The 23,265-nt window shown below is 32.8% G+C and overlaps 14 non-coding genes across 14 annotated transcripts; all 14 read right to left on the reverse strand.

Annotated features, from left to right (window-relative positions):
* Positions 1-366: 366 nt before the first annotated feature.
* On the reverse strand, positions 367-440 carry TRNAI-AAU (transfer RNA isoleucine (anticodon AAU)). The gene has a single exon. It is a non-coding gene; the product is annotated as a tRNA-Ile (tRNA).
* Positions 441-2,026: 1,586 nt separating this feature from the next.
* On the reverse strand, positions 2,027-2,100 carry TRNAI-AAU (transfer RNA isoleucine (anticodon AAU)). The gene has a single exon. It is a non-coding gene; the product is annotated as a tRNA-Ile (tRNA).
* Positions 2,101-3,686: 1,586 nt separating this feature from the next.
* On the reverse strand, positions 3,687-3,760 carry TRNAI-AAU (transfer RNA isoleucine (anticodon AAU)). The gene has a single exon. It is a non-coding gene; the product is annotated as a tRNA-Ile (tRNA).
* A 1,587-nt stretch (positions 3,761-5,347) lies between these two features.
* TRNAI-AAU (transfer RNA isoleucine (anticodon AAU)) lies at positions 5,348-5,421 on the reverse strand. The gene has a single exon. It is a non-coding gene; the product is annotated as a tRNA-Ile (tRNA).
* Positions 5,422-7,008: 1,587 nt separating this feature from the next.
* Positions 7,009-7,082, reverse strand: TRNAI-AAU (transfer RNA isoleucine (anticodon AAU)). The gene has a single exon. It is a non-coding gene; the product is annotated as a tRNA-Ile (tRNA).
* Positions 7,083-8,668: 1,586 nt separating this feature from the next.
* TRNAI-AAU (transfer RNA isoleucine (anticodon AAU)) lies at positions 8,669-8,742 on the reverse strand. Its single transcript has one exon. It is a non-coding gene; the product is annotated as a tRNA-Ile (tRNA).
* A 1,587-nt stretch (positions 8,743-10,329) lies between these two features.
* Positions 10,330-10,403, reverse strand: TRNAI-AAU (transfer RNA isoleucine (anticodon AAU)). The gene has a single exon. It is a non-coding gene; the product is annotated as a tRNA-Ile (tRNA).
* Positions 10,404-11,990: 1,587 nt separating this feature from the next.
* TRNAI-AAU (transfer RNA isoleucine (anticodon AAU)) lies at positions 11,991-12,064 on the reverse strand. The gene has a single exon. It is a non-coding gene; the product is annotated as a tRNA-Ile (tRNA).
* Positions 12,065-13,650: 1,586 nt separating this feature from the next.
* TRNAI-AAU (transfer RNA isoleucine (anticodon AAU)) lies at positions 13,651-13,724 on the reverse strand. Its single transcript has one exon. It is a non-coding gene; the product is annotated as a tRNA-Ile (tRNA).
* Positions 13,725-15,311: 1,587 nt separating this feature from the next.
* Positions 15,312-15,385, reverse strand: TRNAI-AAU (transfer RNA isoleucine (anticodon AAU)). The gene has a single exon. It is a non-coding gene; the product is annotated as a tRNA-Ile (tRNA).
* A 1,587-nt stretch (positions 15,386-16,972) lies between these two features.
* On the reverse strand, positions 16,973-17,046 carry TRNAI-AAU (transfer RNA isoleucine (anticodon AAU)). The gene has a single exon. It is a non-coding gene; the product is annotated as a tRNA-Ile (tRNA).
* A 1,586-nt stretch (positions 17,047-18,632) lies between these two features.
* TRNAI-AAU (transfer RNA isoleucine (anticodon AAU)) lies at positions 18,633-18,706 on the reverse strand. Its single transcript has one exon. It is a non-coding gene; the product is annotated as a tRNA-Ile (tRNA).
* A 1,587-nt stretch (positions 18,707-20,293) lies between these two features.
* TRNAI-AAU (transfer RNA isoleucine (anticodon AAU)) lies at positions 20,294-20,367 on the reverse strand. Its single transcript has one exon. It is a non-coding gene; the product is annotated as a tRNA-Ile (tRNA).
* Positions 20,368-21,956: 1,589 nt separating this feature from the next.
* Positions 21,957-22,030, reverse strand: TRNAI-AAU (transfer RNA isoleucine (anticodon AAU)). Its single transcript has one exon. It is a non-coding gene; the product is annotated as a tRNA-Ile (tRNA).
* Between the last annotated feature and the right edge of the window lie 1,235 nt (positions 22,031-23,265).

Here is a 23,265-nt window from a genome sequence, read left to right on the forward strand (position 1 = left end):
GAGATCCATTACTTGTGCTCTGGTCTTTAGAAATTCTCCATTTTTTTACTTCAGTGTGCAATAATGAGAGGGGAGCACATATCTTCTTCTTCTTCTAGTAACACCTAGTGCCCTCTATGTTTGAGCAGCAATATAATAACTGATTAATTTGCCCTTGCATATCTTAGTTATGCCATATTGCTTGATTTGAGACAAAAGTCACTGAGCCATGTAGAGAAAAATCTTCATCAGCCAAAGGATGACACTCCCACTGGCTTCTGATATGTATTTGAAGAGATTTTGTGATATATGTGTCTATGATGTTTTCAAGTATTCATGCACTCCACCGATGAGCTTATTCCATTCTTGTCCATCAAGAAAAGCAAATGGCCCATACGGTGATCGAACCCGTGACCTTGGCGTTATTAGCACCACGCTCTAACCAACTGAGCTAACCAGCCACAGATATCACTGCAAGCAAACACAAAACTGGCAAATGTACCTCAAAGCACAGATCATGTTTTGTTTTTATAGCATTTCATTTTTCAAAAAAAAGCTTAAGCCATAGAGTCACTTGAAGCATGGGTATCATAAAAATGCTCCAGTTTCTTTCCACATTACAAAATAAAAATAAATATTAGATAGGATAATAACAAAGATTAAGGCATCTACTAATAGTATAAAAATAGACAATTTAGACAAGGAGTATATGCAAATCTAAGCAAAATCAATCTAAAAAATCTAATACACAATTTTTAATTGTAAATTTACAGATTGTTGAAAAAGATAATCCAGGATGTAATCCATTATGTATTAAATTTAGTATGTTTTACCAAGTTGTGTATGAATAACTTTTAACACAAAAAAATATATATTGGGGAAGTAGCTTAATGTGCCCATTGGAAATAAAGAATGCTAGCCCATTTTGGAATGCAAAGCTTAAGAAAATACAAACTTCAATCCATAGGAAAGCACTTTTTATTCAGTCTACACTCTGTAATCATACTATAGCTTAATTTACAAATTGTGATGTCATTATCAGACTTAACTCACAAGAGACTTTCATCCTTGGTCTATAAAAAAGGCAGTCCTCTGTTATAAAGCTTGAAACAATTGTAAGTGGCTGATATGCAAATATGGAAATACAGAAAAACTGTCAATTCAATGCTAGGATAACATAAGGGGTGATGCTCCAACTGAAATTGGTCCTAGGCATTTAGGTTTCTAGTATCTATCTTCTCCTTTAAAAAATAGGTTACTTTTTATATATTATCATTGGGTTTGGACAAATATTCTACATAATACCTATTGCATCCCTGAGCTTATTAGAAACTTGAAATAATATATATAAAGTATTGAATTTCTTTTCTTTGCATTTAAAAGATGAGCGCACTTCAGTAGATGCCATTGCTCAGGTGAGGGTTCCATGGTGTAATTGTTAGCACCCTGGACTTTGAATCTAGTAATCTGAGTTCATATCTCGTGGGAGCTAACATTGTTTATTTTCCTTTTGTTCAAAGCTCCATTTTCATTCAATGTATGAGTATTGCAAATCTTCATTTAAAATTCATATAAATTCCATCATCTTCAGTGGTGTCCTTTGTTTAAACTCATTTTTAAACTTATCAAATCAGAAGTATGTCAAATATTTGGAAATAAGAAAAGATGCAATAAGAATGCAGAGATCCATTACTTGTGCTCTGGTCTTTAGAAATTCTCCATTTTTTTACTTCAGTGTGCAATAATGAGAGGGGAGCACATATCTTCTTCTTCTTCTAGTAACACCTAGTGCCCTCTATGTTTGAGCAGCAATATAATAACTGATTAATTTGCCCTTGCATATCTTAGTTATGCCATATTGCTTGATTTGAGACAAAAGTCACTGAGCCATGTAGAGAAAAATCTTCATCAGCCAAAGGATGACACTCCCACTGGCTTCTGATATGTATTTGAAGAGATTTTGTGATATATGTGTCTATGATGTTTTCAAGTATTCATGCACTCCACCGATGAGCTTATTCCATTCTTGTCCATCAAGAAAAGCAAATGGCCCATACGGTGATCGAACCCGTGACCTTGGCGTTATTAGCACCACGCTCTAACCAACTGAGCTAACCAGCCACAGATATCACTGCAAGCAAACACAAAACTGGCAAATGTACCTCAAAGCACAGATCATGTTTTGTTTTTATAGCATTTCATTTTTCAAAAAAAAGCTTAAGCCATAGAGTCACTTGAAGCATGGGTATCATAAAAATGCTCCAGTTTCTTTCCACATTACAAAATAAAAATAAATATTAGATAGGATAATAACAAAGATTAAGGCATCTACTAATAGTATAAAAATAGACAATTTAGACAAGGAGTATATGCAAATCTAAGCAAAATCAATCTAAAAAATCTAATACACAATTTTTAATTGTAAATTTACAGATTGTTGAAAAAGATAATCCAGGATGTAATCCATTATGTATTAAATTTAGTATGTTTTACCAAGTTGTGTATGAATAACTTTTAACACAAAAAAATATATATTGGGGAAGTAGCTTAATGTGCCCATTGGAAATAAAGAATGCTAGCCCATTTTGGAATGCAAAGCTTAAGAAAATACAAACTTCAATCCATAGGAAAGCACTTTTTATTCAGTCTACACTCTGTAATCATACTATAGCTTAATTTACAAATTGTGATGTCATTATCAGACTTAACTCACAAGAGACTTTCATCCTTGGTCTATAAAAAAGGCAGTCCTCTGTTATAAAGCTTGAAACAATTGTAAGTGGCTGATATGCAAATATGGAAATACAGAAAAACTGTCAATTCAATGCTAGGATAACATAAGGGGTGATGCTCCAACTGAAATTGGTCCTAGGCATTTAGGTTTCTAGTATCTATCTTCTCCTTTAAAAAATAGGTTACTTTTTATATATTATCATTGGGTTTGGACAAATATTCTACATAATACCTATTGCATCCCTGAGCTTATTAGAAACTTGAAATAATATATATAAAGTATTGAATTTCTTTTCTTTGCATTTAAAAGATGAGCGCACTTCAGTAGATGCCATTGCTCAGGTGAGGGTTCCATGGTGTAATTGTTAGCACCCTTGACTTTGAATCTAGTAATCTGAATTCATATCTCGTGGGAGCTAACATTGTTTATTTTCCTATTGTTCAAAGCTCCATTTTCATTCAATGTATGAGTATTGCAAATCTTCATTTAAAATTCATATAAATTCCATCATCTTCAGTGGTGTCCTTTGTTTAAACTCATTTTTAAACTTATCAAATCAGAAGTATGTCAAATATTTGGAAATAAGAAAAGATGCAATAAGAATGCAGAGATCCATTACTTGTGCTTTGGTCTTTAGAAATTCTCCATTTTTTTACTTCAGTGTGCACTAATGAGAGGGGAGCACATATCTTCTTCTTCTTCTAGTAACACCTAGTGCCCTCTATGTTTGAGCAGCAATATAATAACTAATTAATTTGCCCTTGCATATCTTAGTTATGCCATATTGCTTGATTTGAGACAAAAGTCACTGAGCCATGTAGAGAAAAATCTTCATCAGCCAAAGGATGACACTCCCACTGGATTCTGATATGTATTTGAAGAGATTTTGTGATATATGTGTCTATGATGTTTTCAAGTATTCATGCACTCCACCGATGAGCTTATTCCATTCTTGTCCATCAAGAAAAGCAAATGGCCCATACGGGGATCGAACCCGTGACCTTGGCGTTATTAGCACCACGCTCTAACCAACTGAGCTAACCGGCCACAGATGTTACTGCAAGCAAACACAAAACTGGCAAATGTACCTCAAAGCACAGATCTGATTTTGTTTTTATAGCATTTCATTTTTCAAAAAAAAGCTTAAGCCATAGAGTCACTTGAAGCATGGGTATCATAAAAATGCTCCAGTTTCTTTCCACATTACAAAATAAAAATAAATATTAGATAGGATAATAACAAAGATTAAGGCATCTACTAATAGTATAAAAATAGACAATTTAGACAAGGAGTATATGCAAATCTAAGCAAAATCAATCTAAAAAACCTAATACACAATTTTTAATTGTAAATTTACAAATTGTTGAAAAAGATAATCCAGGATGTAATCCATTATGTATTAAATTTAGTATGTTTTACCAAGTTGTGTATGAATAACTTTTAACACAAAAAAATATATATTGGGGAAGTAGCTTAATGTGCCCATTGGAAATAAAGAATGCTAGCCCATTTTGGAATGCAAAGCTTAAGAAAATACAAACTTCAATCCATAGGAAAGCACTTTTTATTCAGTCTACACTCTGTAATCATACTATAGCTTAATTTACAAATTGTGATGTCATTATCAGACTTAACTCACAAGAGACTTTCATCCTTGGTCTATAAAAAAGGCAGTCCTCTGTTATAAAGCTTGAAACAATTGTAAGTGGCTGATATGCAAATATGGAAATACAGAAAAACTGTCAATTCAATGCTAGGATAACATAAGGGGTGATGCTCCAACTGAAATTGGTCCTAGGCATTTAGGTTTCTAGTATCTATCTTCTCCTTTAAAAAATAGGTTACTTTTTATATATTATCATTGGGTTTGGACAAATATTCTACATAATACCTATTGCATCCCTGAGCTTATTAGAAACTTGAAATAATATATATAAAGTATTGAATTTCTTTTCTTTGCATTTAAAAGATGAGCGCACTTCAGTAGATGCCATTGCTCAGGTGAGGGTTCCATGGTGTAATTGTTAGCACCCTGGACTTTGAATCTAGTAATCTGAGTTCATATCTCGTGGGAGCTAACATTGTTTATTTTCCTTTTGTTCAAAGCTCCATTTTCATTCAATGTATGAGTATTGCAAATCTTCATTTAAAATTCATATAAATTCCATCATCTTCAGTGGTGTCCTTTGTTTAAACTCATTTTTAAACTTATCAAATCAGAAGTATGTCAAATATTTGGAAATAAGAAAAGATGCAATAAGAATGCAGAGATCCATTACTTGTGCTCTGGTCTTTAGAAATTCTCCATTTTTTTTACTTCAGTGTGCAATAATGAGAGGGGAGCACATATCTTCTTCTTCTTCTAGTAACACCTAGTGCCCTCTATGTTTGAGCAGCAATATAATAACTGATTAATTTGCCCTTGCATATCTTAGTTATGCCATATTGCTTGATTTGAGACAAAAGTCACTGAGCCATGTAGAGAAAAATCTTCATCAGCCAAAGGATGACACTCCCACTGGCTTCTGATATGTATTTGAAGAGATTTTGTGATATATGTGTCTATGATGTTTTCAAGTATTCATGCACTCCACCGATGAGCTTATTCCATTCTTGTCCATCAAGAAAAGCAAATGGCCCATACGGGGATCGAACCCGTGACCTTGGCGTTATTAGCACCACGCTCTAACCAACTGAGCTAACCGGCCACAGATGTTACTGCAAGCAAACACAAAACTGGCAAATGTACCTCAAAGCACAGATCTGATTTTGTTTTTATAGCATTTCATTTTTCAAAAAAAAGCTTAAGCCATAGAGTCACTTGAAGCATGGGTATCATAAAAATGCTCCAGTTTCTTTCCACATTACAAAATAAAAATAAATATTAGATAGGATAATAACAAAGATTAAGGCATCTACTAATAGTATAAAAATAGACAATTTAGACAAGGAGTATATGCAAATCTAAGCAAAATCAATCTAAAAAACCTAATACACAATTTTTAATTGTAAATTTACAAATTGTTGAAAAAGATAATCCAGGATGTAATCCATTATGTATTAAATTTAGTATGTTTTACCAAGTTGTGTATGAATAACTTTTAACACAAAAAAATATATATTGGGGAAGTAGCTTAATGTGCCCATTGGAAATAAAGAATGCTAGCCCATTTTGGAATGCAAAGCTTAAGAAAATACAAACTTCAATCCATAGGAAAGCACTTTTTATTCAGTCTACACTCTGTAATCATACTATAGCTTAATTTACAAATTGTGATGTCATTATCAGACTTAACTCACAAGAGACTTTCATCCTTGGTCTATAAAAAAAGGCAGTCCTCTGTTATAAAGCTTGAAACAATTGTAAGTGGCTGATATGCAAATATGGAAATACAGAAAAACTGTCAATTCAATGCTAGGATAACATAAGGGGTGATGCTCCAACTGAAATTGGTCCTAGGCATTTAGGTTTCTAGTATCTATCTTCTCCTTTAAAAAATAGGTTACTTTTTATATATTATCATTGGGTTTGGACAAATATTCTACATAATACCTATTGCATCCCTGAGCTTATTAGAAACTTGAAATAATATATATAAAGTATTGAATTTCTTTTCTTTGCATTTAAAAGATGAGCGCACTTCAGTAGATGCCATTGCTCAGGTGAGGGTTCCATGGTGTAATTGTTAGCACCCTGGACTTTGAATCTAGTAATCTGAGTTCATATCTCGTGGGAGCTAACATTGTTTATTTTCCTTTTGTTCAAAGCTCCATTTTCATTCAATGTATGAGTATTGCAAATCTTCATTTAAAATTCATATAAATTCCATCATCTTCAGTGGTGTCCTTTGTTTAAACTCATTTTTAAACTTATCAAATCAGAAGTATGTCAAATATTTGGAAATAAGAAAAGATGCAATAAGAATGCAGAGATCCATTACTTGTGCTCTGGTCTTTAGAAATTCTCCATTTTTTTACTTCAGTGTGCAATAATGAGAGGGGAGCACATATCTTCTTCTTCTTCTAGTAACACCTAGTGCCCTCTATGTTTGAGCAGCAATATAATAACTGATTAATTTGCCCTTGCATATCTTAGTTATGCCATATTGCTTGATTTGAGACAAAAGTCACTGAGCCATGTAGAGAAAAATCTTCATCAGCCAAAGGATGACACTCCCACTGGCTTCTGATATGTATTTGAAGAGATTTTGTGATATATGTGTCTATGATGTTTTCAAGTATTCATGCACTCCACCGATGAGCTTATTCCATTCTTGTCCATCAAGAAAAGCAAATGGCCCATACGGTGATCGAACCCGTGACCTTGGCGTTATTAGCACCACGCTCTAACCAACTGAGCTAACCAGCCACAGATATCACTGCAAGCAAACACAAAACTGGCAAATGTACCTCAAAGCACAGATCATGTTTTGTTTTTATAGCATTTCATTTTTCAAAAAAAAGCTTAAGCCATAGAGTCACTTGAAGCATGGGTATCATAAAAATGCTCCAGTTTCTTTCCACATTACAAAATAAAAATAAATATTAGATAGGATAATAACAAAGATTAAGGCATCTACTAATAGTATAAAAATAGACAATTTAGACAAGGAGTATATGCAAATCTAAGCAAAATCAATCTAAAAAATCTAATACACAATTTTTAATTGTAAATTTACAGATTGTTGAAAAAGATAATCCAGGATGTAATCCATTATGTATTAAATTTAGTATGTTTTACCAAGTTGTGTATGAATAACTTTTAACACAAAAAAATATATATTGGGGAAGTAGCTTAATGTGCCCATTGGAAATAAAGAATGCTAGCCCATTTTGAAATGCAAAGCTTAAGAAAATACAAACTTCAATCCATAGGAAAGCACTTTTTATTCAGTCTACACTCTGTAATCATACTATAGCTTAATTTACAAATTGTGATGTCATTATCAGACTTAACTCACAAGAGACTTTCATCCTTGGTCTATAAAAAAGGCAGTCCTCTGTTATAAAGCTTGAAACAATTGTAAGTGGCTGATATGCAAATATGGAAATACAGAAAAACTGTCAATTCAATGCTAGGATAACATAAGGGGTGATGCTCCAACTGAAATTGGTCCTAGGCATTTAGGTTTCTAGTATCTATCTTCTCCTTTAAAAAATAGGTTACTTTTTATATATTATCATTGGGTTTGGACAAATATTCTACATAATACCTATTGCATCCCTGAGCTTATTAGAAACTTGAAATAATATATATAAAGTATTGAATTTCTTTTCTTTGCATTTAAAAGATGAGCGCACTTCAGTAGATGCCATTGCTCAGGTGAGGGTTCCATGGTGTAATTGTTAGCACCCTTGACTTTGAATCTAGTAATCTGAATTCATATCTCGTGGGAGCTAACATTGTTTATTTTCCTATTGTTCAAAGCTCCATTTTCATTCAATGTATGAGTATTGCAAATCTTCATTTAAAATTCATATAAATTCCATCATCTTCAGTGGTGTCCTTTGTTTAAACTCATTTTTAAACTTATCAAATCAGAAGTATGTCAAATATTTGGAAATAAGAAAAGATGCAATAAGAATGCAGAGATCCATTACTTGTGCTTTGGTCTTTAGAAATTCTCCATTTTTTTACTTCAGTGTGCACTAATGAGAGGGGAGCACATATCTTCTTCTTCTTCTAGTAACACCTAGTGCCCTCTATGTTTGAGCAGCAATATAATAACTAATTAATTTGCCCTTGCATATCTTAGTTATGCCATATTGCTTGATTTGAGACAAAAGTCACTGAGCCATGTAGAGAAAAATCTTCATCAGCCAAAGGATGACACTCCCACTGGATTCTGATATGTATTTGAAGAGATTTTGTGATATATGTGTCTATGATGTTTTCAAGTATTCATGCACTCCACCGATGAGCTTATTCCATTCTTGTCCATCAAGAAAAGCAAATGGCCCATACGGGGATCGAACCCGTGACCTTGGCGTTATTAGCACCACGCTCAAACCAACTGAGCTAACCGGCCACAGATGTTACTGCAAGCAAACACAAAACTGGCAAATGTACCTCAAAGCACAGATCTGATTTTGTTTTTATAGCATTTCATTTTTCAAAAAAAAGCTTAAGCCATAGAGTCACTTGAAGCATGGGTATCATAAAAATGCTCCAGTTTCTTTCCACATTACAAAATAAAAATAAATATTAGATAGGATAATAACAAAGATTAAGGCATCTACTAATAGTATAAAAATAGACAATTTAGACAAGGAGTATATGCAAATCTAAGCAAAATCAATCTAAAAAACCTAATACACAATTTTTAATTGTAAATTTACAAATTGTTGAAAAAGATAATCCAGGATGTAATCCATTATGTATTAAATTTAGTATGTTTTACCAAGTTGTGTATGAATAACTTTTAACACAAAAAAATATATATTGGGGAAGTAGCTTAATGTGCCCATTGGAAATAAAGAATGCTAGCCCATTTTGAAATGCAAAGCTTAAGAAAATACAAACTTCAATCCATAGGAAAGCACTTTTTATTCAGTCTACACTCTGTAATCATACTATAGCTTAATTTACAAATTGTGATGTCATTATCAGACTTAACTCACAAGAGACTTTCATCCTTGGTCTATAAAAAAGGCAGTCCTCTGTTATAAAGCTTGAAACAATTGTAAGTGGCTGATATGCAAATATGGAAATACAGAAAAACTGTCAATTCAATGCTAGGATAACATAAGGGGTGATGCTCCAACTGAAATTGGTCCTAGGCATTTAGGTTTCTAGTATCTATCTTCTCCTTTAAAAAATAGGTTACTTTTTATATATTATCATTGGGTTTGGACAAATATTCTACATAATACCTATTGCATCCCTGAGCTTATTAGAAACTTGAAATAATATATATAAAGTATTGAATTTCTTTTCTTTGCATTTAAAAGATGAGCGCACTTCAGTAGATGCCATTGCTCAGGTGAGGGTTCCATGGTGTAATTGTTAGCACCCTGGACTTTGAATCTAGTAATCTGAGTTCATATCTCGTGGGAGCTAACATTGTTTATTTTCCTTTTGTTCAAAGCTCCATTTTCATTCAATGTATGAGTATTGCAAATCTTCATTTAAAATTCATATAAATTCCATCATCTTCAGTGGTGTCCTTTGTTTAAACTCATTTTTAAACTTATCAAATCAGAAGTATGTCAAATATTTGGAAATAAGAAAAGATGCAATAAGAATGCAGAGATCCATTACTTGTGCTCTGGTCTTTAGAAATTCTCCATTTTTTTTACTTCAGTGTGCAATAATGAGAGGGGAGCACATATCTTCTTCTTCTTCTAGTAACACCTAGTGCCCTCTATGTTTGAGCAGCAATATAATAACTGATTAATTTGCCCTTGCATATCTTAGTTATGCCATATTGCTTGATTTGAGACAAAAGTCACTGAGCCATGTAGAGAAAAATCTTCATCAGCCAAAGGATGACACTCCCACTGGCTTCTGATATGTATTTGAAGAGATTTTGTGATATATGTGTCTATGATGTTTTCAAGTATTCATGCACTCCACCGATGAGCTTATTCCATTCTTGTCCATCAAGAAAAGCAAATGGCCCATACGGGGATCAAACCCGTGACCTTGGCGTTATTAGCACCACGCTCTAACCAACTGAGCTAACCGGCCACAGATGTTACTGCAAGCAAACACAAAACTGGCAAATGTACCTCAAAGCACAGATCTGATTTTGTTTTTATAGCATTTCATTTTTCAAAAAAAAGCTTAAGCCATAGAGTCACTTGAAGCATGGGTATCATAAAAATGCTCCAGTTTCTTTCCACATTACAAAATAAAAATAAATATTAGATAGGATAATAACAAAGATTAAGGCATCTACTAATAGTATAAAAATAGACAATTTAGACAAGGAGTATATGCAAATCTAAGCAAAATCAATCTAAAAAACCTAATACACAATTTTTAATTGTAAATTTACAAATTGTTGAAAAAGATAATCCAGGATGTAATCCATTATGTATTAAATTTAGTATGTTTTACCAAGTTGTGTATGAATAACTTTTAACACAAAAAAATATATATTGGGGAAGTAGCTTAATGTGCCCATTGGAAATAAAGAATGCTAGCCCATTTTGGAATGCAAAGCTTAAGAAAATACAAACTTCAATCCATAGGAAAGCACTTTTTATTCAGTCTACACTCTGTAATCATACTATAGCTTAATTTACAAATTGTGATGTCATTATCAGACTTAACTCACAAGAGACTTTCATCCTTGGTCTATAAAAAAAGGCAGTCCTCTGTTATAAAGCTTGAAACAATTGTAAGTGGCTGATATGCAAATATGGAAATACAGAAAAACTGTCAATTCAATGCTAGGATAACATAAGGGGTGATGCTCCAACTGAAATTGGTCCTAGGCATTTAGGTTTCTAGTATCTATCTTCTCCTTTAAAAAATAGGTTACTTTTTATATATTATCATTGGGTTTGGACAAATATTCTACATAATACCTATTGCATCCCTGAGCTTATTAGAAACTTGAAATAATATATATAAAGTATTGAATTTCTTTTCTTTGCATTTAAAAGATGAGCGCACTTCAGTAGATGCCATTGCTCAGGTGAGGGTTCCATGGTGTAATTGTTAGCACCCTGGACTTTGAATCTAGTAATCTGAGTTCATATCTCGTGGGAGCTAACATTGTTTATTTTCCTTTTGTTCAAAGCTCCATTTTCATTCAATGTATGAGTATTGCAAATCTTCATTTAAAATTCATATAAATTCCATCATCTTCAGTGGTGTCCTTTGTTTAAACTCATTTTTAAACTTATCAAATCAGAAGTATGTCAAATATTTGGAAATAAGAAAAGATGCAATAAGAATGCAGAGATCCATTACTTGTGCTCTGGTCTTTAGAAATTCTCCATTTTTTTACTTCAGTGTGCAATAATGAGAGGGGAGCACATATCTTCTTCTTCTTCTAGTAACACCTAGTGCCCTCTATGTTTGAGCAGCAATATAATAACTGATTAATTTGCCCTTGCATATCTTAGTTATGCCATATTGCTTGATTTGAGACAAAAGTCACTGAGCCATGTAGAGAAAAATCTTCATCAGCCAAAGGATGACACTCCCACTGGCTTCTGATATGTATTTGAAGAGATTTTGTGATATATGTGTCTATGATGTTTTCAAGTATTCATGCACTCCACCGATGAGCTTATTCCATTCTTGTCCATCAAGAAAAGCAAATGGCCCATACGGTGATCGAACCCGTGACCTTGGCGTTATTAGCACCACGCTCTAACCAACTGAGCTAACCAGCCACAGATATCACTGCAAGCAAACACAAAACTGGCAAATGTACCTCAAAGCACAGATCATGTTTTGTTTTTATAGCATTTCATTTTTCAAAAAAAAGCTTAAGCCATAGAGTCACTTGAAGCATGGGTATCATAAAAATGCTCCAGTTTCTTTCCACATTACAAAATAAAAATAAATATTAGATAGGATAATAACAAAGATTAAGGCATCTACTAATAGTATAAAAATAGACAATTTAGACAAGGAGTATATGCAAATCTAAGCAAAATCAATCTAAAAAATCTAATACACAATTTTTAATTGTAAATTTACAGATTGTTGAAAAAGATAATCCAGGATGTAATCCATTATGTATTAAATTTAGTATGTTTTACCAAGTTGTGTATGAATAACTTTTAACACAAAAAAATATATATTGGGGAAGTAGCTTAATGTGCCCATTGGAAATAAAGAATGCTAGCCCATTTTGGAATGCAAAGCTTAAGAAAATACAAACTTCAATCCATAGGAAAGCACTTTTTATTCAGTCTACACTCTGTAATCATACTATAGCTTAATTTACAAATTGTGATGTCATTATCAGACTTAACTCACAAGAGACTTTCATCCTTGGTCTATAAAAAAGGCAGTCCTCTGTTATAAAGCTTGAAACAATTGTAAGTGGCTGATATGCAAATATGGAAATACAGAAAAACTGTCAATTCAATGCTAGGATAACATAAGGGGTGATGCTCCAACTGAAATTGGTCCTAGGCATTTAGGTTTCTAGTATCTATCTTCTCCTTTAAAAAATAGGTTACTTTTTATATATTATCATTGGGTTTGGACAAATATTCTACATAATACCTATTGCATCCCTGAGCTTATTAGAAACTTGAAATAATATATATAAAGTATTGAATTTCTTTTCTTTGCATTTAAAAGATGAGCGCACTTCAGTAGATGCCATTGCTCAGGTGAGGGTTCCATGGTGTAATTGTTAGCACCCTTGACTTTGAATCTAGTAATCTGAATTCATATCTCGTGGGAGCTAACATTGTTTATTTTCCTATTGTTCAAAGCTCCATTTTCATTCAATGTATGAGTATTGCAAATCTTCATTTAAAATTCATATAAATTCCATCATCTTCAGTGGTGTCCTTTGTTTAAACTCATTTTTAAACTTATCAAATCAGAAGTATGTCAAATATTTGGAAATAAGAAAAGATGCAATAAGAATGCAGAGATCCATTACTTGTGCTTTGGTCTTTAGAAATTCTCCATTTTTTTACTTCAGTGTGCACTAATGAGAGGGGAGCACATATCTTCTTCTTCTTCTAGTAACACCTAGTGCCCTCTATGTTTGAGCAGCAATATAATAACTAATTAATTTGCCCTTGCATATCTTAGTTATGCCATATTGCTTGATTTGAGACAAAAGTCACTGAGCCATGTAGAGAAAAATCTTCATCAGCCAAAGGATGACACTCCCACTGGATTCTGATATGTATTTGAAGAGATTTTGTGATATATGTGTCTATGATGTTTTCAAGTATTCATGCACTCCACCGATGAGCTTATTCCATTCTTGTCCATCAAGAAAAGCAAATGGCCCATACGGGGATCGAACCCGTGACCTTGGCGTTATTAGCACCACGCTCTAACCAACTGAGCTAACCGGCCACAGATGTTACTGCAAGCAAACACAAAACTGGCAAATGTACCTCAAAGCACAGATCTGATTTTGTTTTTATAGCATTTCATTTTTCAAAAAAAAGCTTAAGCCATAGAGTCACTTGAAGCATGGGTATCATAAAAATGCTCCAGTTTCTTTCCACATTACAAAATAAAAATAAATATTAGATAGGATAATAACAAAGATTAAGGCATCTACTAATAGTATAAAAATAGACAATTTAGACAAGGAGTATATGCAAATCTAAGCAAAATCAATCTAAAAAACCTAATACACAATTTTTAATTGTAAATTTACAAATTGTTGAAAAAGATAATCCAGGATGTAATCCATTATGTATTAAATTTAGTATGTTTTACCAAGTTGTGTATGAATAACTTTTAACACAAAAAAATATATATTGGGGAAGTAGCTTAATGTGCCCATTGGAAATAAAGAATGCTAGCCCATTTTGGAATGCAAAGCTTAAGAAAATACAAACTTCAATCCATAGGAAAGCACTTTTTATTCAGTCTACACTCTGTAATCATACTATAGCTTAATTTACAAATTGTGATGTCATTATCAGACTTAACTCACAAGAGACTTTCATCCTTGGTCTATAAAAAAGGCAGTCCTCTGTTATAAAGCTTGAAACAATTGTAAGTGGCTGATATGCAAATATGGAAATACAGAAAAACTGTCAATTCAATGCTAGGATAACATAAGGGGTGATGCTCCAACTGAAATTGGTCCTAGGCATTTAGGTTTCTAGTATCTATCTTCTCCTTTAAAAAATAGGTTACTTTTTATATATTATCATTGGGTTTGGACAAATATTCTACATAATACCTATTGCATCCCTGAGCTTATTAGAAACTTGAAATAATATATATAAAGTATTGAATTTCTTTTCTTTGCATTTAAAAGATGAGCGCACTTCAGTAGATGCCATTGCTCAGGTGAGGGTTCCATGGTGTAATTGTTAGCACCCTGGACTTTGAATCTAGTAATCTGAGTTCATATCTCGTGGGAGCTAACATTGTTTATTTTCCTTTTGTTCAAAGCTCCATTTTCATTCAATGTATGAGTATTGCAAATCTTCATTTAAAATTCATATAAATTCCATCATCTTCAGTGGTGTCCTTTGTTTAAACTCATTTTTAAACTTATCAAATCAGAAGTATGTCAAATATTTGGAAATAAGAAAAGATGCAATAAGAATGCAGAGATCCATTACTTGTGCTCTGGTCTTTAGAAATTCTCCATTTTTTTTACTTCAGTGTGCAATAATGAGAGGGGAGCACATATCTTCTTCTTCTTCTAGTAACACCTAGTGCCCTCTATGTTTGAGCAGCAATATAATAACTGATTAATTTGCCCTTGCATATCTTAGTTATGCCATATTGCTTGATTTGAGACAAAAGTCACTGAGCCATGTAGAGAAAAATCTTCATCAGCCAAAGGATGACACTCCCACTGGCTTCTGATATGTATTTGAAGAGATTTTGTGATATATGTGTCTATGATGTTTTCAAGTATTCATGCACTCCACCGATGAGCTTATTCCATTCTTGTCCATCAAGAAAAGCAAATGGCCCATACGGGGATCGAACCCGTGACCTTGGCGTTATTAGCACCACGCTCTAACCAACTGAGCTAACCGGCCACAGATGTTACTGCAAGCAAACACAAAACTGGCAAATGTACCTCAAAGCACAGATCTGATTTTGTTTTTATAGCATTTCATTTTTCAAAAAAAAGCTTAAGCCATAGAGTCACTTGAAGCATGGGTATCATAAAAATGCTCCAGTTTCTTTCCACATTACAAAATAAAAATAAATATTAGATAGGATAATAACAAAGATTAAGGCATCTACTAATAGTATAAAAATAGACAATTTAGACAAGGAGTATATGCAAATCTAAGCAAAATCAATCTAAAAAACCTAATACACAATTTTTAATTGTAAATTTACAAATTGTTGAAAAAGATAATCCAGGATGTAATCCATTATGTATTAAATTTAGTATGTTTTACCAAGTTGTGTATGAATAACTTTTAACACAAAAAAATATATATTGGGGAAGTAGCTTAATGTGCCCATTGGAAATAAAGAATGCTAGCCCATTTTGGAATGCAAAGCTTAAGAAAATACAAACTTCAATCCATAGGAAAGCACTTTTTATTCAGTCTACACTCTGTAATCATACTATAGCTTAATTTACAAATTGTGATGTCATTATCAGACTTAACTCACAAGAGACTTTCATCCTTGGTCTATAAAAAAAGGCAGTCCTCTGTTATAAAGCTTGAAACAATTGTAAGTGGCTGATATGCAAATATGGAAATACAGAAAAACTGTCAATTCAATGCTAGGATAACATAAGGGGTGATGCTCCAACTGAAATTGGTCCTAGGCATTTAGGTTTCTAGTATCTATCTTCTCCTTTAAAAAATAGGTTACTTTTTATATATTATCATTGGGTTTGGACAAATATTCTACATAATACCTATTGCATCCCTGAGCTTATTAGAAACTTGAAATAATATATATAAAGTATTGAATTTCTTTTCTTTGCATTTAAAAGATGAGCGCACTTCAGTAGATGCCATTGCTCAGGTGAGGGTTCCATGGTGTAATTGTTAGCACCCTGGACTTTGAATCTAGTAATCTGAGTTCATATCTCGTGGGAGCTAACATTGTTTATTTTCCTTTTGTTCAAAGCTCCATTTTCATTCAATGTATGAGTATTGCAAATCTTCATTTAAAATTCATATAAATTCCATCATCTTCAGTGGTGTCCTTTGTTTAAACTCATTTTTAAACTTATCAAATCAGAAGTATGTCAAATATTTGGAAATAAGAAAAGATGCAATAAGAATGCAGAGATCCATTACTTGTGCTCTGGTCTTTAGAAATTCTCCATTTTTTTACTTCAGTGTGCAATAATGAGAGGGGAGCACATATCTTCTTCTTCTTCTAGTAACACCTAGTGCCCTCTATGTTTGAGCAGCAATATAATAACTGATTAATTTGCCCTTGCATATCTTAGTTATGCCATATTGCTTGATTTGAGACAAAAGTCACTGAGCCATGTAGAGAAAAATCTTCATCAGCCAAAGGATGACACTCCCACTGGCTTCTGATATGTATTTGAAGAGATTTTGTGATATATGTGTCTATGATGTTTTCAAGTATTCATGCACTCCACCGATGAGCTTATTCCATTCTTGTCCATCAAGAAAAGCAAATGGCCCATACGGTGATCGAACCCGTGACCTTGGCGTTATTAGCACCACGCTCTAACCAACTGAGCTAACCAGCCACAGATATCACTGCAAGCAAACACAAAACTGGCAAATGTACCTCAAAGCACAGATCATGTTTTGTTTTTATAGCATTTCATTTTTCAAAAAAAAGCTTAAGCCATAGAGTCACTTGAAGCATGGGTATCATAAAAATGCTCCAGTTTCTTTCCACATTACAAAATAAAAATAAATATTAGATAGGATAATAACAAAGATTAAGGCATCTACTAATAGTATAAAAATAGACAATTTAGACAAGGAGTATATGCAAATCTAAGCAAAATCAATCTAAAAAATCTAATACACAATTTTTAATTGTAAATTTACAGATTGTTGAAAAAGATAATCCAGAATGTAATCCATTATGTATTAAATTTAGTATGTTTTACCAAGTTGTGTATGAATAACTTTTAACACAAAAAAATATATATTGGGGAAGTAGCTTAATGTGCCCATTGGAAATAAAGAATGCTAGCCCATTTTGGAATGCAAAGCTTAAGAAAATACAAACTTCAATCCATAGGAAAGCACTTTTTATTCAGTCCACACTCTGTAATCATACTATAGCTTAATTTACAAATTGTGATGTCATTATCAGACTTAACTCACAAGAGACTTTCATCCTTGGTCTATAAAAAAGGCAGTCCTCTGTTATAAAGCTTGAAACAATTGTAAGTGGATGATATGCAAATATGGAAATACAGAAAAACTGTCAATTCAATGCTAGGATAACATAAGGGGTGATGCTCCAACTGAAATTGGTCCTAGGCATTTAGGTTTCTAGTATCTATCTTCTCCTTTAAAAAATAGGTTACTTTTTATATATTATCATTGGGTTTGGACAAATATTCTACATAATACCTATTGCATCCCTGAGCTTATTAGAAACTTGAAATAATATATATAAAGTATTGAATTTCTTTTCTTTGCATTTAAAAGATGAGCGCACTTCAGTAGATGCCATTGCTCAGGTGAGGGTTCCATGGTGTAATTGTTAGCACCCTTGACTTTGAATCTAGTAATCTGAATTCATATCTCGTGGGAGCTAACATTGTTTATTTTCCTATTGTTCAAAGCTCCATTTTCATTCAATGTATGAGTATTGCAAATCTTCATTTAAAATTCATATAAATTCCATCATCTTCAGTGGTGTCCTTTGTTTAAACTCATTTTTAAACTTATCAAATCAGAAGTATGTCAAATATTTGGAAATAAGAAAAGATGCAATAAGAATGCAGAGATCCATTACTTGTGCTTTGGTCTTTAGAAATTCTCCATTTTTTTACTTCAGTGTGCACTAATGAGAGGGGAGCACATATCTTCTTCTTCTTCTAGTAACACCTAGTGCCCTCTATGTTTGAGCAGCAATATAATAACTAATTAATTTGCCCTTGCATATCTTAGTTATGCCATATTGCTTGATTTGAGACAAAAGTCACTGAGCCATGTAGAGAAAAATCTTCATCAGCCAAAGGATGACACTCCCACTGGATTCTGATATGTATTTGAAGAGATTTTGTGATATATGTGTCTATGATGTTTTCAAGTATTCATGCACTCCACCGATGAGCTTATTCCATTCTTGTCCATCAAGAAAAGCAAATGGCCCATACGGGGATCGAACCCGTGACCTTGGCGTTATTAGCACCACGCTCTAACCAACTGAGCTAACCGGCCACAGATGTTACTGCAAGCAAACACAAAACTGGCAAATGTACCTCAAAGCACAGATCTGATTTTGTTTTTATAGCATTTCATTTTTCAAAAAAAAGCTTAAGCCATAGAGTCACTTGAAGCATGGGTATCATAAAAATGCTCCAGTTTCTTTCCACATTACAAAATAAAAATAAATATTAGATAGGATAATAACAAAGATTAAGGCATCTACTAATAGTATAAAAATAGACAATTTAGACAAGGAGTATATGCAAATCTAAGCAAAATCAATCTAAAAAACCTAATACACAATTTTTAATTGTAAATTTACAAATTGTTGAAAAAGATAATCCAGGATGTAATCCATTATGTATTAAATTTAGTATGTTTTACCAAGTTGTGTATGAATAACTTTTAACACAAAAAAATATATATTGGGGAAGTAGCTTAATGTGCCCATTGGAAATAAAGAATGCTAGCCCATTTTGGAATGCAAAGCTTAAGAAAATACAAACTTCAATCCATAGGAAAGCACTTTTTATTCAGTCTACACTCTGTAATCATACTATAGCTTAATTTACAAATTGTGATGTCATTATCAGACTTAACTCACAAGAGACTTTCATCCTTGGTCTATAAAAAAAGGCAGTCCTCTGTTATAAAGCTTGAAACAATTGTAAGTGGCTGATATGCAAATATGGAAATACAGAAAAACTGTCAATTCAATGCTAGGATAACATAAGGGGTGATGCTCCAACTGAAATTGGTCCTAGGCATTTAGGTTTCTAGTATCTATCTTCTCCTTTAAAAAATAGGTTACTTTTTATATATTATCATTGGGTTTGGACAAATATTCTACATAATACCTATTGCATCCCTGAGCTTATTAGAAACTTGAAATAATATATATAAAGTATTGAATTTCTTTTCTTTGCATTTAAAAGATGAGCGCACTTCAGTAGATGCCATTGCTCAGGTGAGGGTTCCATGGTGTAATTGTTAGCACCCTGGACTTTGAATCTAGTAATCTGAGTTCATATCTCGTGGGAGCTAACATTGTTTATTTTCCTTTTGTTCAAAGCTCCATTTTCATTCAATGTATGAGTATTGCAAATCTTCATTTAAAATTCATATAAATTCCATCATCTTCAGTGGTGTCCTTTGTTTAAACTCATTTTTAAACTTATCAAATCAGAAGTATGTCAAATATTTGGAAATAAGAAAAGATGCAATAAGAATGCAGAGATCCATTACTTGTGCTCTGGTCTTTAGAAATTCTCCATTTTTTTACTTCAGTGTGCAATAATGAGAGGGGAGCACATATCTTCTTCTTCTTCTAGTAACACCTAGTGCCCTCTATGTTTGAGCAGCAATATAATAACTGATTAATTTGCCCTTGCATATCTTAGTTATGCCATATTGCTTGATTTGAGACAAAAGTCACTGAGCCATGTAGAGAAAAATCTTCATCAGCCAAAGGATGACACTCCCACTGGCTTCTGATATGTATTTGAAGAGATTTTGTGATATATGTGTCTATGATGTTTTCAAGTATTCATGCACTCCACCGATGAGCTTATTCCATTCTTGTCCATCAAGAAAAGCAAATGGCCCATACGGTGATCGAACCCGTGACCTTGGCGTTATTAGCACCACGCTCTAACCAACTGAGCTAACCAGCCACAGATATCACTGCAAGCAAACACAAAACTGGCAAATGTACCTCAAAGCACAGATCATGTTTTGTTTTTATAGCATTTCATTTTTCAAAAAAAAGCTTAAGCCATAGAGTCACTTGAAGCATGGGTATCATAAAAATGCTCCAGTTTCTTTCCACATTACAAAATAAAAATAAATATTAGATAGGATAATAACAAAGATTAAGGCATCTACTAATAGTATAAAAATAGACAATTTAGACAAGGAGTATATGCAAATCTAAGCAAAATCAATCTAAAAAATCTAATACACAATTTTTAATTGTAAATTTACAGATTGTTGAAAAAGATAATCCAGGATGTAATCCATTATGTATTAAATTTAGTATGTTTTACCAAGTTGTGTATGAATAACTTTTAACACAAAAAAATATATATTGGGGAAGTAGCTTAATGTGCCCATTGGAAATAAAGAATGCTAGCCCATTTTGGAATGCAAAGCTTAAGAAAATACAAACTTCAATCCATAGGAAAGCACTTTTTATTCAGTCTACACTCTGTAATCATACTATAGCTTAATTTACAAATTGTGATGTCATTATCAGACTTAACTCACAAGAGACTTTCATCCTTGGTCTATAAAAAAGGCAGTCCTCTGTTATAAAGCTTGAAACAATTGTAAGTGGCTGATATGCAAATATGGAAATACAGAAAAACTGTCAATTCAATGCTAGGATAACATAAGGGGTGATGCTCCAACTGAAATTGGTCCTAGGCATTTAGGTTTCTAGTATCTATCTTCTCCTTTAAAAAATAGGTTACTTTTTATATATTATCATTGGGTTTGGACAAATATTCTACATAATACCTATTGCATCCCTGAGCTTATTAGAAACTTGAAATAATATATATAAAGTATTGAATTTCTTTTCTTTGCATTTAAAAGATGAGCGCACTTCAGTAGATGCCATTGCTCAGGTGAGGGTTCCATGGTGTAATTGTTAGCACCCTTGACTTTGAATCTAGTAATCTGAATTCATATCTCGTGGGAGCTAACATTGTTTATTTTCCTATTGTTCAAAGCTCCATTTTCATTCAATGTATGAGTATTGCAAATCTTCATTTAAAATTCATATAAATTCCATCATCTTCAGTGGTGTCCTTTGTTTAAACTCATTTTTAAACTTATCAAATCAGAAGTATGTCAAATATTTGGAAATAAGAAAAGATGCAATAAGAATGCAGAGATCCATTACTTGTGCTTTGGTCTTTAGAAATTCTCCATTTTTTTACTTCAGTGTGCACTAATGAGAGGGGAGCACATATCTTCTTCTTCTTCTTCTAGTAACACCTAGTGCCCTCTATGTTTGAGCAGCAATATAATAACTAATTAATTTGCCCTTGCATATCTTAGTTATGCCATATTGCTTGATTTGAGACAAAAGTCACTGAGCCATGTAGAGAAAAATCTTCATCAGCCAAAGGATGACACTCCCACTGGATTCTGATATGTATTTGAAGAGATTTTGTGATATATGTGTCTATGATGTTTTCAAGTATTCATGCACTCCACCGATGAGCTTATTCCATTCTTGTCCATCAAGAAAAGCAAATGACCCATACGGGGATCAAACCCGTGACCTTGGCGTTATTAGCACCACGCTCTAACCAACTGAGCTAACCGGCCACAGATATTACTGCAAGCAACACAAAACTGGCAAATGTACCTCAAAGCACAGATCATATTTTGTTTTTATAGCATTTCATTTTTCAAAAAAAAGCTTAAGCCATAGAGTCACTTGAAGCATGGGTATCATAAAAATGCTCCAGTTTCTTTCCACATTACAAAATAAAAATAAATATAAGATAGGATAATAACAAAGATTAAGGCATCTAGTAATAGTATAAAAATAGACAATTTAGACAAGGAGTATATGCAAATCTAAGCAAAATCAATCTAAAAAATCTAATACACAATTTTTAATTGTAAATTTACAGATTGTTGAAAAAGATAATCCCAGGATGTAATCCATTATGTATTAAATTTAGTATGTTTTACCAAGTTGTGTATGAATAACTTTTAACACAAAAAAATATATATTGGGGAAGTAGCTTAATGTGCCCATTGGAAATAAAGAATGCTAGCCCATTTTGGAATGCACAGCTTAAGAAAATACAAACTTCAATCCATAGGAAAGCACTTTTTATTCAGTCTACACTCTGTAATCATACTATAGCTTAATTTACAAATTGTGATGTCATTATCAGACTTAACTCACAAGAGACTTTCATCCTTGGTCTATAAAAAAGGCAGTCCTCTGTTATAAAGCTTGAAACAATTGTAAGTGGCTGATATGCAAATATGGAAATACAGAAAAACTGTCAATTCAATGCTAGGATAACATAAGGGGTGATGCTCCAACTGAAATTGGTCCTAGGCATTTAGGTTTCTAGTATCTATCTTCTCCTTTAAAAAATAGGTTACTTTTTATATATTATCATTGGGTTTGGACAAATATTCTACATAATACCTATTGCATCCCTGAGCTTATTAGAAACTTGAAATAATATATATAAAGTATTGAATTTCTTTTCTTTGCATTTAAAAGATGAGCGCACTTCAGTAGATGCCATTGCTCAGGTGAGGGTTCCATGGTGTAATTGTTAGCACCTTGGACTTTGAATCTAGTAATCTGAGTTCATATCTCGTGGGAGCTAACATTGTTTATTTTCCTTTTGTTCAAAGCTCCATTTTCATTCAATGTATGAGTATTGCAAATCTTCATTTACAATTCATATAAATTCCATCATCTTCAGTGGTGTCCTTTGTTTAAACTCATTTTTAAACTTATCAAATCAGAAGTATGTCAAATATTTGGAAATAAGAAAAGATGCAATAAGAATGCAGAGATCCATTACTTG

This window comes from Pseudophryne corroboree, chromosome 11 (genome assembly GCF_028390025.1).
Source record: "Pseudophryne corroboree isolate aPseCor3 chromosome 11, aPseCor3.hap2, whole genome shotgun sequence".
Classification (NCBI taxonomy): domain Eukaryota; kingdom Metazoa; phylum Chordata; class Amphibia; order Anura; family Myobatrachidae; genus Pseudophryne; species Pseudophryne corroboree.